Raw genomic sequence first — 14193 nt, forward strand, 5'->3', positions numbered from 1 at the left:
ATAGTATTCCTAATCGTCACATTACAGTTGATGTGAGATTCGGGGATGCATTTCTTTCTGTAGCTTGTCTCCATTTGTTTGTTTGTTTGTTGCCAAAGCATCACCACTGCTGTGAATCCCACAGTCCGTGTTTCTTATTTCTTTGTTCAACCATTTCTGGGATCACTGCTTGTATACTTATTATTCCATTAAACATGGGGCCATATTTACAAAGTACCAAGGGCGTAATCATGGTGCAGATATTGTGGGGGGTCCAAATGAGAGTCCTCCGACAGGGCTGTTTCATCAGTGCATTTCCCACAATTCTATAGTTTTAGATTGTAGTTTTGACGGCTATATTGACATTTGAATTCACATTTAAAGTAATAGTCTGTGATTACCCCGAGATAGTGGCTGCCCCTCCACTTCATTTGGTTTTGGTTGCTCACTGTTTACTGACTTTAAATGCACCTACCAATTACATTTTCCAGTAGTAGCAAATAGGATGGCTTCCAATGGGGAAAAATTATATAGTCGCTAAGAGAGTCTGAAAAGTCAACAAGCTGGCAACATTGAGGGTACTGAGCACGACCAAGTTGGGGGGAGTCACACACCTAACGTTTTCCTTAACGAACGGACATACATTATATACAATATACATATTTCTACTGTATATTGGGGTGGTGGGGGGGGACAGATTGGTACTTAGGTGGCCGGCCCCAAAGAATGCATGGTTACGCCCTAGCAAAGTGCTGTATCTTATCTTAAGGATAAATACAGTTTTTCTTTTTTACAACTTATGCCTTTTTTTTGTTCTTCTGGCAGTCATTTTTATTCATTATGAAAACACTATTCTCTCTGAAGTATTTGTTTAGTTCAGGAAACACGGCAACACCGCAGTGTATAACAGGACAAGAACCATGAGTAGGCTGTGTATATGTGTGTTTTATCCAATATGTGAAGCACTTTGTAACCTTGTGGTTTAAAAAGTAAACTATTATTATTATTATTAGCGGGGACTTTGTCTCTGACTTGAAGTAATAATATTCCAATAATATGATGAAAAATTACTTTTAATAGATGTTTTTAGCTGTAATTCAGCTGTTAATACTTGACTGAAATCTTTTTATTTGCCGTAACCATGATCCTTCCCTAACTTTAACCATGTTGTAGTTGCTCTTCACTGACATTGTAGGAGGCCAGAATGTAAAAACATTGGCAGTGAAACTGTTGTCATTGAACATATTACAGGCTTTTGCCAAGTTGCCCAATATCAACATTGATGTTTGGAGTTGCACCAAACTTCTTTTAATCGTTGCATTTCCAGATCTCAGGTGAGGTGAGTGTGCTATTAATACCATTAGGAGTGATGGCTAAATATCTGAAAATAAGAACCACTTAAATACTTATTTATACCTTATTCACATAGTGTACCATTTTTATATGTTGGTACTTCTCAAGGTATCTTTGTTGTAACATATGAATGAATGTTTCATCTGTCTATTAATTCTATCCACACTGATTTGGGATTAGTTGGATTTTGTTGGCACATTTGTCGTTTCTGTTTTATAAACATACTTATAATTCAAGGAGAAAACAAGTTGAACAACTAAATAAACATTTAGTGAGTTTACTGTTCACATTAGGATTTAACTGAAGACTCAGTTGCGGTTTTAGGTGGTGGTAAAGTGTGAGTAGCAACAGCCTACAGGGATGGAAACGGTCTCCCAACACATAACAACAACCTGAGCCACCAGAGGATACATGAACTCAGCCTTGACACGTGGCAACAATGCAAATACAAACAAATACAACATTTCCATCGATGTCTGTTTGTATTTTGGGTGTTTTTATGCCTTTATTTTTTATGGAGACAGTTAAAGACAGACAGGAAAGTGGGGGGAGAGAGCAGATGACATGCAGCAAAGTTCTTCAGGGGCGTGCAGTCTACTAGTGTGGCCTGCATCCACCATTTTCTGATAACCATCAGCGTGCAATGGGGTGTGAGATGGGTAATTTTGCTCTCCAAATGGGCACGGAATATTTCAATGTAAGGCCTCTGTTAGGCTACTAACAACCACATGCATTGCAAATTATGTTTAGATCAAAAACTTAAGTCTCAGTAGAGCAGTTTCATCAATTAGCTGTGATCTGAATCACCAGCAGCAACATTTAGATGATACCAAAATTAAATTCCAGATTACATCTTTAAACTGCTTTAACTGAACTCCGGTGCTGTCACATTGCAGAGCGTTATTCAAAACAGGCTTCAAAGAAACTCCTTGCAGTATATGCTTGCATTTGCATGATTTGCATATTTAATTGCACTGACAATACTCTGCTCCTGCAAAAGTACAGTATTATCAGTGCAATACAATTTGTTAACTTTAGACAGCTGTCAACACAACTGATAAGATATAATGTTTTGTTTTTAACTTTTTTTTATGTATTGTAAAGGTAGAAAACAAAGTAAATTCTTTGGGAATACTGCTACTACCATGTCTCTACTCGTTATAATAACACAACTATTTGAGTCCCTCGGGACCAGTTTAAGTCCTTGTAGGAATATTCCAGGGACTTGATTTTCTCATTGAGTCATTCTACAAATAGCTTATGTAATAGCATTGCATGAAGCCAGATAGGGCAGAGTCGAGATTTTATCTTCTCTCTGACCGCCCTCTAGTGGCCCCTGAACAAATAAAGGGGCAAAGCAGCTCAAGCAGGAAACTACCCAGTGACATTTGGTGAGTACACACACAGGAAGTTAAATGACTTCTTCAAATTAATAGATTAATCCTCAGGGCAAGCAGGTGAGGCATACATGATTTCTTATAATGGTGTAGAAAATATGAATCTCTCATAAACAGTATGATTAGCTGCTTGTCCCGAGGGTCAGGGTTAGGATTGGGTTGTGTGTTTGAAGCTGTGCAACATGTTTTTCTGCTGTGACAGCTATTAATCCAAAGGAAATTTCTATATTGTAGTTTTTTATGACCACAAAAACAGGAAAAATGGTTCTTAAAAGCCTCAAATCTTTTAGGCTTTTAAAACAATTTCAACTTTTGATCCATTTGATCAATGGTGCAAATATTCTATTAATGGAGAAATATTGCTATGGCATTGTTTCAAACAATCATTTTGTGAATTCCAGCATAGCTTCACAAAATTAAGTTTCAAGATTAATAATTGTGTTTACACTAAATTATACCCTACCTATGTTTTGCAACTTAAAAATAATAACATCAGACAATTGTTGCCTCTTTTTAGGTAGCTGGAGTTAAAATGAGTCATCCTCAACATTTGTTGTGTGATGATTTCAGAATGATGACGACAGTTGGAGAACAGTTAGATACAAATTGGTATTCTGTTCTCTCAAATTTCTTGAAAAATGCATATAGCTGCTGTAACTGTGGAGGGGAATTCATCTCTGATGCAACATTCACAGGAAATATGCTCATAATCCATCCATCTTGCTGCAGTTCATTGTACAGTTTATCAGTTGCTCTGCACTGTGTTATGCATTGAATATAATATTACATAGCCATAAAATATGTCACTTAGTCAGTTTACTCAATGATATAAAAAGGGGTCCCTTCAGGAAAAAGATGTGGTGGAGTAGAAGAGAAAAACCCAAGTGAAGTACAACCATCTCGAATTTGTTCTAAAGTACAGTACTTGAGTAAATGTACTCAGTTACATCACACCGCTGCTTCTTTCTGTATTCTGTATGCAGCCTTGGGAAGTAATGGATTACATATAACTGAGTTATATAAGATTATTAGTTATTCTTTAAAAAATAAAATACACAGAGCAGAGGACTCATTTGATGCATTTTCTTCCCAAAGGTTACATAGTCCTGTTGTCTTATAGAATACATTTATATCCACACTTTTATTTACATCCTTTACTTACTTTAGTCACTTTAATATTGTGATACTCGGATTACTCGGCAGTGCGACTTTTATTTTGAAGGAGACACGGGAAGTAGCAGTATCTTTTCGTGTAGTTTGACGTCAGACTTGCTCGTAGATATACATAGATACTTGCTGCAGTGACGTTGACGTCACGGGGAGGACGTTGTGCGAGTGCTCGGAGAGAAATTCACTTTTCCTTCTCGGACATTGAAACAGAGTCACCCGCCAGCGGTGCGTCGGTAAGTCACTGAGCTGCTCCTCCACTCTGAGATCCTGACTGCTGTGTACTTCTAAATGTGTCAGCCATTGTTATTCATACGTCTGTACTCAGTTTAATGCTCCATAGTGTTTGAATTTATGTCAGAATAAAGTAATAATATTCACGTGAGTCTAATGTAAGTGGCACTGTGGGAGCTGTAACAGATTATTATGCTTTAACACGCAGGGAAAGTCAGGTGTTATCATTCAAACATGAGGGGATGGCATTAATGTGGTTATTCTTATTAGGGAAATAAATGGGATGTCTGTTGAATATAAGGAATGTTGTTTCCTTGTGTTTTTAGACTCTGACAATGCAGTCCACGGAGGACTATGGACACACACTATCTGGTGCCTTATGAGTGTGAAAGGATGAACTTGTTTCCTCTTGTTCTTTATCTCCTGTCACTGCTTGTTTCTGGTGAGTAACACCGAGTTCCCTCCAGTTAATGCTTTTTATTTTACTGGAAGTTGTACTTTGTTGAATACCTCAGATACCACACACACACGCGCCCTGATGTTGTTATCAAAGCTGCCGACTCATTAAAGTGCCCTGCCAGGTGTGTCTTGTGCCATTTGAGTCAGACTGCATCACGTGTTTGTTCCCATGATCCCGCAGTGCTGGGTTCCCTTCCCGCTCCGGTCAATTTGAAGATCACCTCTGTCAACTTCCACCATGTCCTGCATTGGGATCCTGGGCCCGGCACCCCACCAGGAACGGTGTACAAGATCAGGTAACTTATCTGTCTTTTTTTTTTTTTTAGTGAGCTGCTTGCTTTGATTTTCTTAGCACACGCACTGCCTGATGCATTTCCTTTCTGGGGAAGGAGAAAATGTCCCACCAGGGTTGTAATCTGTAGATCTGAGCTTTCTCACTGGAGCTGTTTCCTGAGGCTGACCTCAATAGTTCTTTGGTACTCACTGTGATGTGTGTGGCACCAGGTTTTGTAAACTGACTGTACATTTTATCTCTTTTATTCAAAGTTCTTGTGCAGTTGACATTGATTTATTATCATTTTGTCAAAATAACATTTCAGGCTTCAGTCCGTGAGATAAAAATGTAAAGAAAAAATTAAATCAATAACAACAATAAATGAACATAACATACGGTATTTTCTGTAAAACAGATTATCTTTTGCAAAGTAAGGCTGGGAAATTCCACAGGATGCGTCTTCCTCCCCATTAACAGGCGACACAGTTGTTTTGCTTTTAAGAGGCAAAAGTTTAATTAGAAGTTTTGCTTCCCTGTGCCATTCACAGAAGTTTGTTTTTATCAACATATAAACATTTGAAAAAGCAAAAAGCATCAGTAACTTTATCCTTCGATTTCCCCCCAAAAAAGACTAATTTCGTCTATTTATTCTGTACATTTCTCATATATATGTTTTATCTGCTTGTTCTGTTTCATCTGTATCGTGGCTCCACCGTCACATCCAAATCTTTTTCATCTGACGTTCTTCAAACTAACTTTAAAACGCTGCACATTTGATACGTGTGGAAACGTTGGCATCTCGTCTTAAATTTGAAACTTTAGGTTTGAATACTGTTTGTTACTTTCTCTGAGGAGCTATTGATGTCTGTCCTGTATCAAGAAGCATCACTGAGTGACATATTGTCCAGCATTTTTATTTTTGTCTTCAAATTTAATCCTCCAGTCACCTGGTAGATAAAACATTTGATATATTTATGTTTAACTATAGTTATTAAAAAGGTTCAAATGGGAACATAATAATAATAATAATAATAATAATAATAATAATAATAATAATAATAATGACAGCTTCCTGTGGTTCCCATATAGGAATTTTGATTAAAGTACAATTGTAATTTGTTATGTAATTACTCAATAATTACTCTGATGAGTGCATTGTTATCTTAAAGTCAATTACAAACATCAGTTAACAACAATTTCCACTAAATTTCAACTTCATTAGAATACCTAAAAGTGTTCAGGACAATGTAAAGTTTGATCGTCGTGTCAGCTGAGGATCCTGTGTCAAGACTGTTTTAATAAAAAAAAGAAAGAAAGTTGTTTTTAACCCAAATGTTTCTTTAAAGGAAAAAAACATCCTCAGATTTGTAACATGTCCTCAGGAACGGCATCTGCACAGTTGCAGTTTGTGCCTTTTTTTGTGTGGCCACAGTAGCGAGATAACAGGAAATGAAAGAAAAGCGAGATGGGGAACAACTTGCAACATAGGTCCCCAGCCGGACTCGAGCCGGGGACATTGTGGTTCACGATTACCACTTAAAATCTCTAGGCTACCAGTACGCCCCCAGCCAATGCACTTTTAGTAAAAGTCAGTGGGAAATAACAGGTTGCTATTGCCTGCGTATCAGTCCAATATAAAGACAATCCTGCAGGAAGTTTACTGAAGAAAGGGTCATGTTTGACATTAACTTCATAATTCTTGGTGTTATTCTGCATTTTAAAGCCGCGCAACCACTTAATACACACTTAAAGATTACAAAGTTGCATTATTTTTTATTATTTAACAGGAAAATAGCCAGTATGAGTAAAAAATCACAGAAAGGTGTATATCTTGAACATATTTGATATACATGTGTGTGAATTTCTCATTTTGTATCAGCCCAATCAGTTTTTATCAGCCTCTTTAACCCCAAGAACAACCGCAAACTTTAATCTGGTCACGTCTTCAGTCATCTGTCTGACAATCTGTGGCTTACTTGAGCTTCTTCTTTGATGGAATATCTGAATGCGGGGAACTTTTTTCTCTCTTTGACTTCTGCTTTCTCTGACTGAGCGATGTTAGTTTCCATCCATCTAGTGTGGCACTTCAGTGTGCCTGCGATGCAGCTGTGACCAAAGAGAGGCTGGCCTGTTGTTTTAAAGGAACGGGTGATTCAACCACTCCTATAAAAAGCAAATTGGGTTCGACTGTTTCTGTGTTTGTGTGTGTTTTTCGGTTTCAGGTAATATGATCTTTTGTCACTGTGTTCGCCTGCACAGAACTGAATACACATGATTTATTTCAATTGGATCCAGTATGTGTTTTGATAATGTTAGCAAGATAATCAGGTGACCTCTGTGCTGATTTAAAGGTCCAGTGTGCAGGATTTAGCGCTGTAGCTGCAGATCGCCATTTTCTCATTTCACCCTTACTTTCCAAGCGCGAGGGAGAAGCTACGGTTGCTGGGAAACGCATGAAAAGCGAAAACGGCGCTATCTAGAGCCGGTGTTTGGTTTGTTCGTTCTGGGCTACTGTAGAAAGTGTGTTGTGTATCAAAGCCTGCTATATCTTTTTACCTCTGTGCATAGGGCTCCATTGGTGTCCAGCAACAGGAGTAAGGAACGTGACTGGCGATCGAATGAGACATCATTCAAGCTGAAGTTTAAATTACATGCACAAAGAGAGACCCATGTACTGACTGTCCAGGCATCCTACAACGAAACCCTGTCTCCAGAGTCCGAGAAATTCTTCTTCACCCCTTACCTAGACAGTACGTCAATGTTTATATATTATGAGTGCATGCTTGTTGCCTTGGAGTAAATTATTGACATATTACTCAGACAGATAAGGGTGAATTTTACTGTGTCACTGCAGCAGCAACTAATAAAGGTATAGGTCAGCTAAAGAAGTAAAACAAACAACTTTTAGAGACATTTAGCTATTTTCCTAAAGGTAAATTACCTCTTTTTTTATTGTTTGTTATTCCATTCTGTAAAGTAGCAACTCTTAAGGTTTTTCTTTCTTTCAATTGGCATGTTAAAAAATGTGTAAAGCAGTTCTTGATCAAGTAGCTTTAATATTAGTATTTTAAGTGACACTGAATTAATTTTGTAATTTGGATTTGTCTGTGAAAACAACATTTCTAGTAAAAAGTACATAATCAAGAAATCAGGAATGGTTTTTTTAACTTTTTACTTTCACTTAAAATTGCTAGTAAAAACTGTTCAATCAAGAATAATAAAAAAAAATTCAGATTTCAGATTTCATCTGTATTAAATAAAAATTTCACCTTTACCCTGATATTAAAAAACACTGGTTCAGATTTAATTTCACGCCACACCCTTTCTCTGCACTTGAATTTCCAATGAAGCATAAATTGCCTAAATTTAAAAAATCTTTTTCTTTCTTTTTCTTTGTGCCAAGCCAAAATAACTAGTCCAAAACTGTCACTGGCTGGATGTGGCGACTGCATCCATATCAACATTACAATCCCGAAGGCTGACAAGAGGTCAGGAATCGATGACATCAAGAATTTCTACGGTGATGATTTCCTCATTCTTTGGAAGAAACGTAATGGAAAAGAGGTAAGAAATCCATTTCACTCATATGTCAAACCACTCATTTCTTATAATGATTCTTATCGTATCATAGTATGTGCAATCACTATGTCTGCATGGATTATTGAACTTAATTCCTCTAGACCTGTACACATAATGTAGACACAACTGGTTAATCAAATATTTCCCAGATTTCCCCAGAAGGAAAAGAAGAAGGGAATTTCAGCAAGTTAGACCCTGGATATTGTACCGAATTGGATGAAATGCAGTCTGCCATGAAAAGGGTCCATTAGTTGCATTACCTACAGCCACTAGCTTATCGCTCCCTGGCTTTTCAAATTTAACACAATAGGATCATTTCTACTTCCAGGAGAGCTCTGCTTCCGACCAATAACTCCAGTCTTCCCGTTGGAGTGGAATTAGTGCCATCTGCGACCTCAGCCCTCTGTATGTTACTCTGGGATCGGGTCACAAAGAGTTCTCCGCGTAAACCTTAAGGGAAAAGTAATTTTTCTTACCTGGTATCCAGGAGTGGGTCATATGTTCAACGGTATTTTCATGATCCCATAGATGTTGTGAGACTGATTGCAATGATTGCCCAGGGTAAACCCAAGATTTAAATCAAATATTGTGACAAAATGATGCATTAATGTGCAGAGTGCTGGGGTCACAGATGAGGCTTCAATAGAAATACTTTTAACACGTTTTTCCTTCATATTTGACCTGCAGGAGACACCCTATAGCACTGAAAACAAGAGTTTTACTCTTCCCAACCTAAAGAGAGGTGTGGAGTACTGTGTACGGGTGCACATGAACTTTCATTTGAACCCAAACACTGAGCCATCCGCCTGGGAGTGCGCCTTCACTAGCATTGTGGAACCGAGGAGAGGTGAGTTTACCTTTCAGAGCTGATGTTTATGCTGTTATGACAGTAGTGTTGTGTTTTTATTAAGATGCTGGACTGACATTTAGAGATTCTGGGCTCTACATTTGGAAGTGCATAGTTTCAAATAAGAATACAGCAGCTTGAATATGCTGGCAAGATCAGATGATGTCTCTTTTTGAGTTTGAATTCACTATTCTGGGGCAACTTACAAAATCAAATTGTCACTGTGTTTCTGTGTGTGATGAAGTGATCCATGCAGTCCCCATGTGAACTTAAATGCCACTGCAATGCCATAAGTGAAATAAATGTAAACCATAATTGGTTAATTTTAAGATAAGTTCTGTTTGATTTGACTATTTTACATACTAGACAATAACCTCAGTGTACCTCAGGAAAATGCCAGTGCATGAAAATAAAGACTATAATAAAAATGTATTACTGTGTGTGTGTGTGTGTGTGTGTGTGTGTGTGTGTGTGTGTGTGCCTCAGTCCCTGGTGTTTTAGGTATAGTTGCTGCTCTTCTGTTTCTCGTCTTGGGTGCCGTGACGGTCTTCATACTTTTCCTTCAATACACTGGATTCATCTGTAAACTAAAGAAAACAATGCCCAGAGGACTAGTCGTAAGAAATCTATCTATCTATCTATCTATCTATCTATCTATCTATCTATCTATCTATCTATCTATCATGCCAAACTATTCCTTTAAAGATTTAAGTGGCCTCCTAGACCGAATTACAAATAAACATGCTCACTTAGCGGCATTCAGCATCTATTGTTAATCATTTCCTTTGGAATCACTTTCTTTGGTTGGCAATTGTAATTCTTAGCCACCTTAAAAAAATCAATACAAGTTTTAAGTGTACGCTATATTTAGAATACTTTCACCATTTACCTTGCTGCCGTACAGCCATTTCCAACAGGGAATTGAAGCGTGTATATTGATCCATGCTCTCCTCACCAGACTCCTGTAACGAAAACAGTCATTTTACCTCACAGAACACAGGAGTTGCTGGTCCACTGCTTCCTTGATCAGTTAGTGTGTTTGTCTTATTGTGTGACTTTGGTGCTTTAACACATTATGTGCTGTGGACCAGTAACTCCTGTGAGCTGTGAGGTAAAATGACTGTTTTTGTCAAAGGAGTCTGGTGGCTTTGGAGAGAAAGGAGGAATAAATCCTAAAGTTAAAGAGTTAAATGTGGTAATACTAGGCCTGTCTGTAAATTATGTGACCGTTACAGCAAGTGGGAACACTGTGAGGGTGTCCTGACCGCCGTCTGCTGTAGTTCTGCTTCCATGTAGACCCGAAGTTCCAAACTACTTCAAAGATTTGTTGCCATAGACTGCGAATAGATGATACCCTACTGTATTTAAGTTGACGTATCTATTCTACTGTCTCACTGTCCCCTTCCCCGCCTGACTCTTTGTCTCTTCGTTCCGTCTTTAGGCGTCTCTGAGTCAAGGCCGCATCCTGACGCTAGAGAAGACAGCCCCAGACCGGATCTCCATCAGCCCAAAGATGGAGAAACAGCGGATACACAATAATCCCTCGCCACGGCAACCTGCCAACGGGGGTGCTAACTCGGAGGAAGAGGATGAAGATGAGGATGAAGAGGCAGGGATGCAAATCTACATGGATAGACCCACCGAGCTTTCCTCAGGTCAAAGTTCCTGCAAGGACTCTGGTGATTCGTCAGGGAACAGACCGCTGGCTGCGTCGGGGGACTCGGAGGTACCAGAAACTGAAGCTGCACATGAGTGGCTCGATCAACACGAGGCCAACGCTGAAGGAGAGGACGTTTCTTTAATCCCTGAGGGGGGTCCAACTGCAGTGCAGGGACATGTCACAGTTCATGTGGAGGAGGAGGAGGAGGAAGAGGAGGAGGAGGAGATGTTTGACAGCTCCGGAAATGTCAATCTGTTCTCAGTCACCCTCGCAGCACTGGATGCATATGAGGAGGAGGAGGAGGAGGAGGAGCAGAATACATGGGTTCTCTCACAGACTTTTTGAAACTATTCGATCTGGAGCCTCTGCTGGCCACAGACTCGCAGGCTGATTCCGACGATCAGACAGCTGTGGCATTAAAGCTGCCTACCCAGGAAGACTTCAGTGAGACTGGGTATGAAGGCAGACGTGTGGACACTTTGTCCGGCTGCCTCAGGACATGTGATGAGATGCAGCATGAGGAGGAGGAGGAGGAGGAGGAGGAATTCTCCGGATATATGAAACACAGATGATATAGTGCTATGATGTTTATTAATGTGTGTATATGAGTATCATTAAAGTTTTTTGACATTTTAGTGTATAATCACCTGAATATACCTTCGGATGAGCCGTTTGTATAAAAAAGAAAAAAAAAACTAACTTGAACAATATTGGGTAACAAACTAAACAATACAAATACAGTAAATGTCTTTAGTTTCAGTCTTTGTCAATTTGGTCTAATTTGTCAATGCAGCAGGTGTGACTGTGAGTCATGTGTTTGTATTGTAATACTTATTCTGAGCTTCTCAAATCTAAAAATAACACACACCCATATTATGTTTAAAAAAGGAAAACTAATACAAACTAAAGATTTTAAAACAATATAAACCTCTAAACTGAATTTAAAACAAAAATTAAAATGAAAAACATAAAACTATAATAATTCTGCTCTAGATAGAGCCTTATGGAAGTTTCTCAGCCACTTTAGTTTCTCCTACACGCCTTTGAGTGGGAGGGTGAAGGGAGGGGTATTCAGATGGTTGCACTCTGTAACCTCACTGCTAGATGCTGCCTAATCCTACACACTGGTCCTTTAATGAATCTCCTCCCAGTGGGTATATTCCTTTTTATTCAAGGAAAAGTATATAACTTAATTTAGTTGTTTATGTGGTCTTATTTTCCTGTTTTTAAGGAAAGGCAAAGACACAAGTCATCAATACATTTTTCTCTGCAGCTATAACACCTTTATAGCCACCTGCACTGTTAAAGTTATTAAGTGATAATATTTTTAAAAAAGCATAATGTTTTTTATCTGCATCAACTTACTTTTGATACACATTTCTAAGTCAGGCGATTGTTGTCAACAAGCAGCATTTTATAAATGTGTGATGTTAATTCTGGAATACCTCAATATTAATCTGAGGTAGTATGTCCTTATGAGTCTGGACTGTATGTGTTCTTCGAGCACTCCGTTCTTGTTCATCGTCAGTCGTCTCGTTGTTTTGTTTACGTTTGCAAGTTGTCCTGGCTCACAGCATGTTATATTTACATGTCGAGTCACCCTATGTAAAGTAAAACCACCAAGACATTCACCTTACATTGGAGTTTCTAGAACTATCAGTTTCTGACTTATTTAAAAAGTCATAATTGTGTCTGTGAAACTGCCTGAAAAGCCAAACAAATTGGTTAGAGAAAGTTTGTGAATGTTCAATGTTATAATAAATTAATAGAAATAATTAAGTTATGTAATTCCTTTGCACAGAACAGTTCGACGAGGGAAACTGTTCCTCTACTGTCAGTGGGACAGTGATTTCCTGAAGCAGCTAAATGGAATTGAGCCATTATTTTAATATTTACAGCTGTGCTTTTGTTAAATCCTTCATTAAACGCAATCAAACATCCATCTCCAGTTGTCCGATGGCATGAATGCATTCTGGGTAATACCTTCCATCCTATATAATGTGAATGTGTCCTGCATTTTGAATATGTAATGTGTTCACTCTCCAAAGCTAGTGGGTGTACGATGCGATTATCGATAATCACCTGCTTCTTATGGTCAATACCGACAAGATAACTGATCATTTCCCAATTTGTATGTTTAAAAGAAGTTCGTAACCTGCAGTTTATGCACGCCTGAGGGTGGGAGAGGCTTATATGAAGTGAGCAAAGATGGATCAGGGCTTAATAATAAGGATTTCCCACTAAGCTGGGGTGAAAAAAAACATCATGTTGGGATCACACAATCGGGCAAAGTGGATAAAAAAACATCACACACGTCATTATTTTCGGAGATGATGATGGAAGTCGGTAAGGAGTGAGAAAATGGCTCAGTTCAAACCAGTTTATGACTTGAAGTGGACGTGAGCATTTGAATGGAAACATGAAGTGTAGTTGGGTGGCGTCGGAGGATGTGAGAGAAACTCCCAACTATGTGTTTGAGAGCAAGGCGGATAAAATGTGGTTGTTTCTCAAAGACGCATCAAGTTTCCAAATAAATGTCACTGGATTTTCCGTAACGAGAGACAGGGTTATTATTTCATAACCACTATTAAACAGAACAGTTTGTATAGGGGAAAGTTAAAGTTCACTTCAGGATAGTACCGCATGTGGATGATTTAATATTCCCTGAGCTCTTAATCTAAATCTCACTGACATTGCTATTGTTAAAACAACAGTTCTGACTCTTTTTTCACTAAAGTACATGAACAATTGTCACAAACCAACTTTGGCTTTCATAGAACTTACTATCAAACATTTTTGCACAAGAATTCATAATAAATGATTCAATATATATATATATATTGTAAATCCCCAAACAAAACACATCTGGGGAAGTACAGGCAGAACAATTATATTCTAAATGTGTTGTTTGTTTGTTGAGATCCAACAATAAGAGTTATTTTCAAATTTTTTTATGTGAGTCAGAATTTCACGTGAGTAGTTCAAGTTTCGGTGTTTTTGCCTCCCTGCCTGGCAAACAATTGAACAATTGAAGATGGTGCACACCCTCCTCCCTTCCTCCCTCCCCCCTCCCCTTCCTCCCCTGTGAGCGTCTCTCCTGCTGGTCACATGATTTCCTATCATCAGCACTCGTCAGGTGCTGCCTTCAGGAACCTGCCGGACAAATCCCCATTACCTCTACAGTCAGCATAAAAGCCACCAAAAGATGCAAAATACCAATCAGGAAAAACAAGCAGGGTAGTCC

General features: G+C 38.6%; 1 pseudogene; it reads left to right on the forward strand.

Moving 5' to 3' along the window:
* Positions 1 to 4013: 4013 nt before the first annotated feature.
* On the forward strand, positions 4014 to 12891 carry LOC127365861 (interferon alpha/beta receptor 1a-like; annotated as a pseudogene).
* Positions 12892 to 14193: the final 1302 nt, after the last annotated feature.

The sequence above is a fragment of the Dicentrarchus labrax genome, unplaced genomic scaffold (assembly GCF_905237075.1).
Source record: "Dicentrarchus labrax unplaced genomic scaffold, dlabrax2021, whole genome shotgun sequence".
Lineage (NCBI taxonomy): Eukaryota > Metazoa > Chordata > Actinopteri > Moronidae > Dicentrarchus > Dicentrarchus labrax.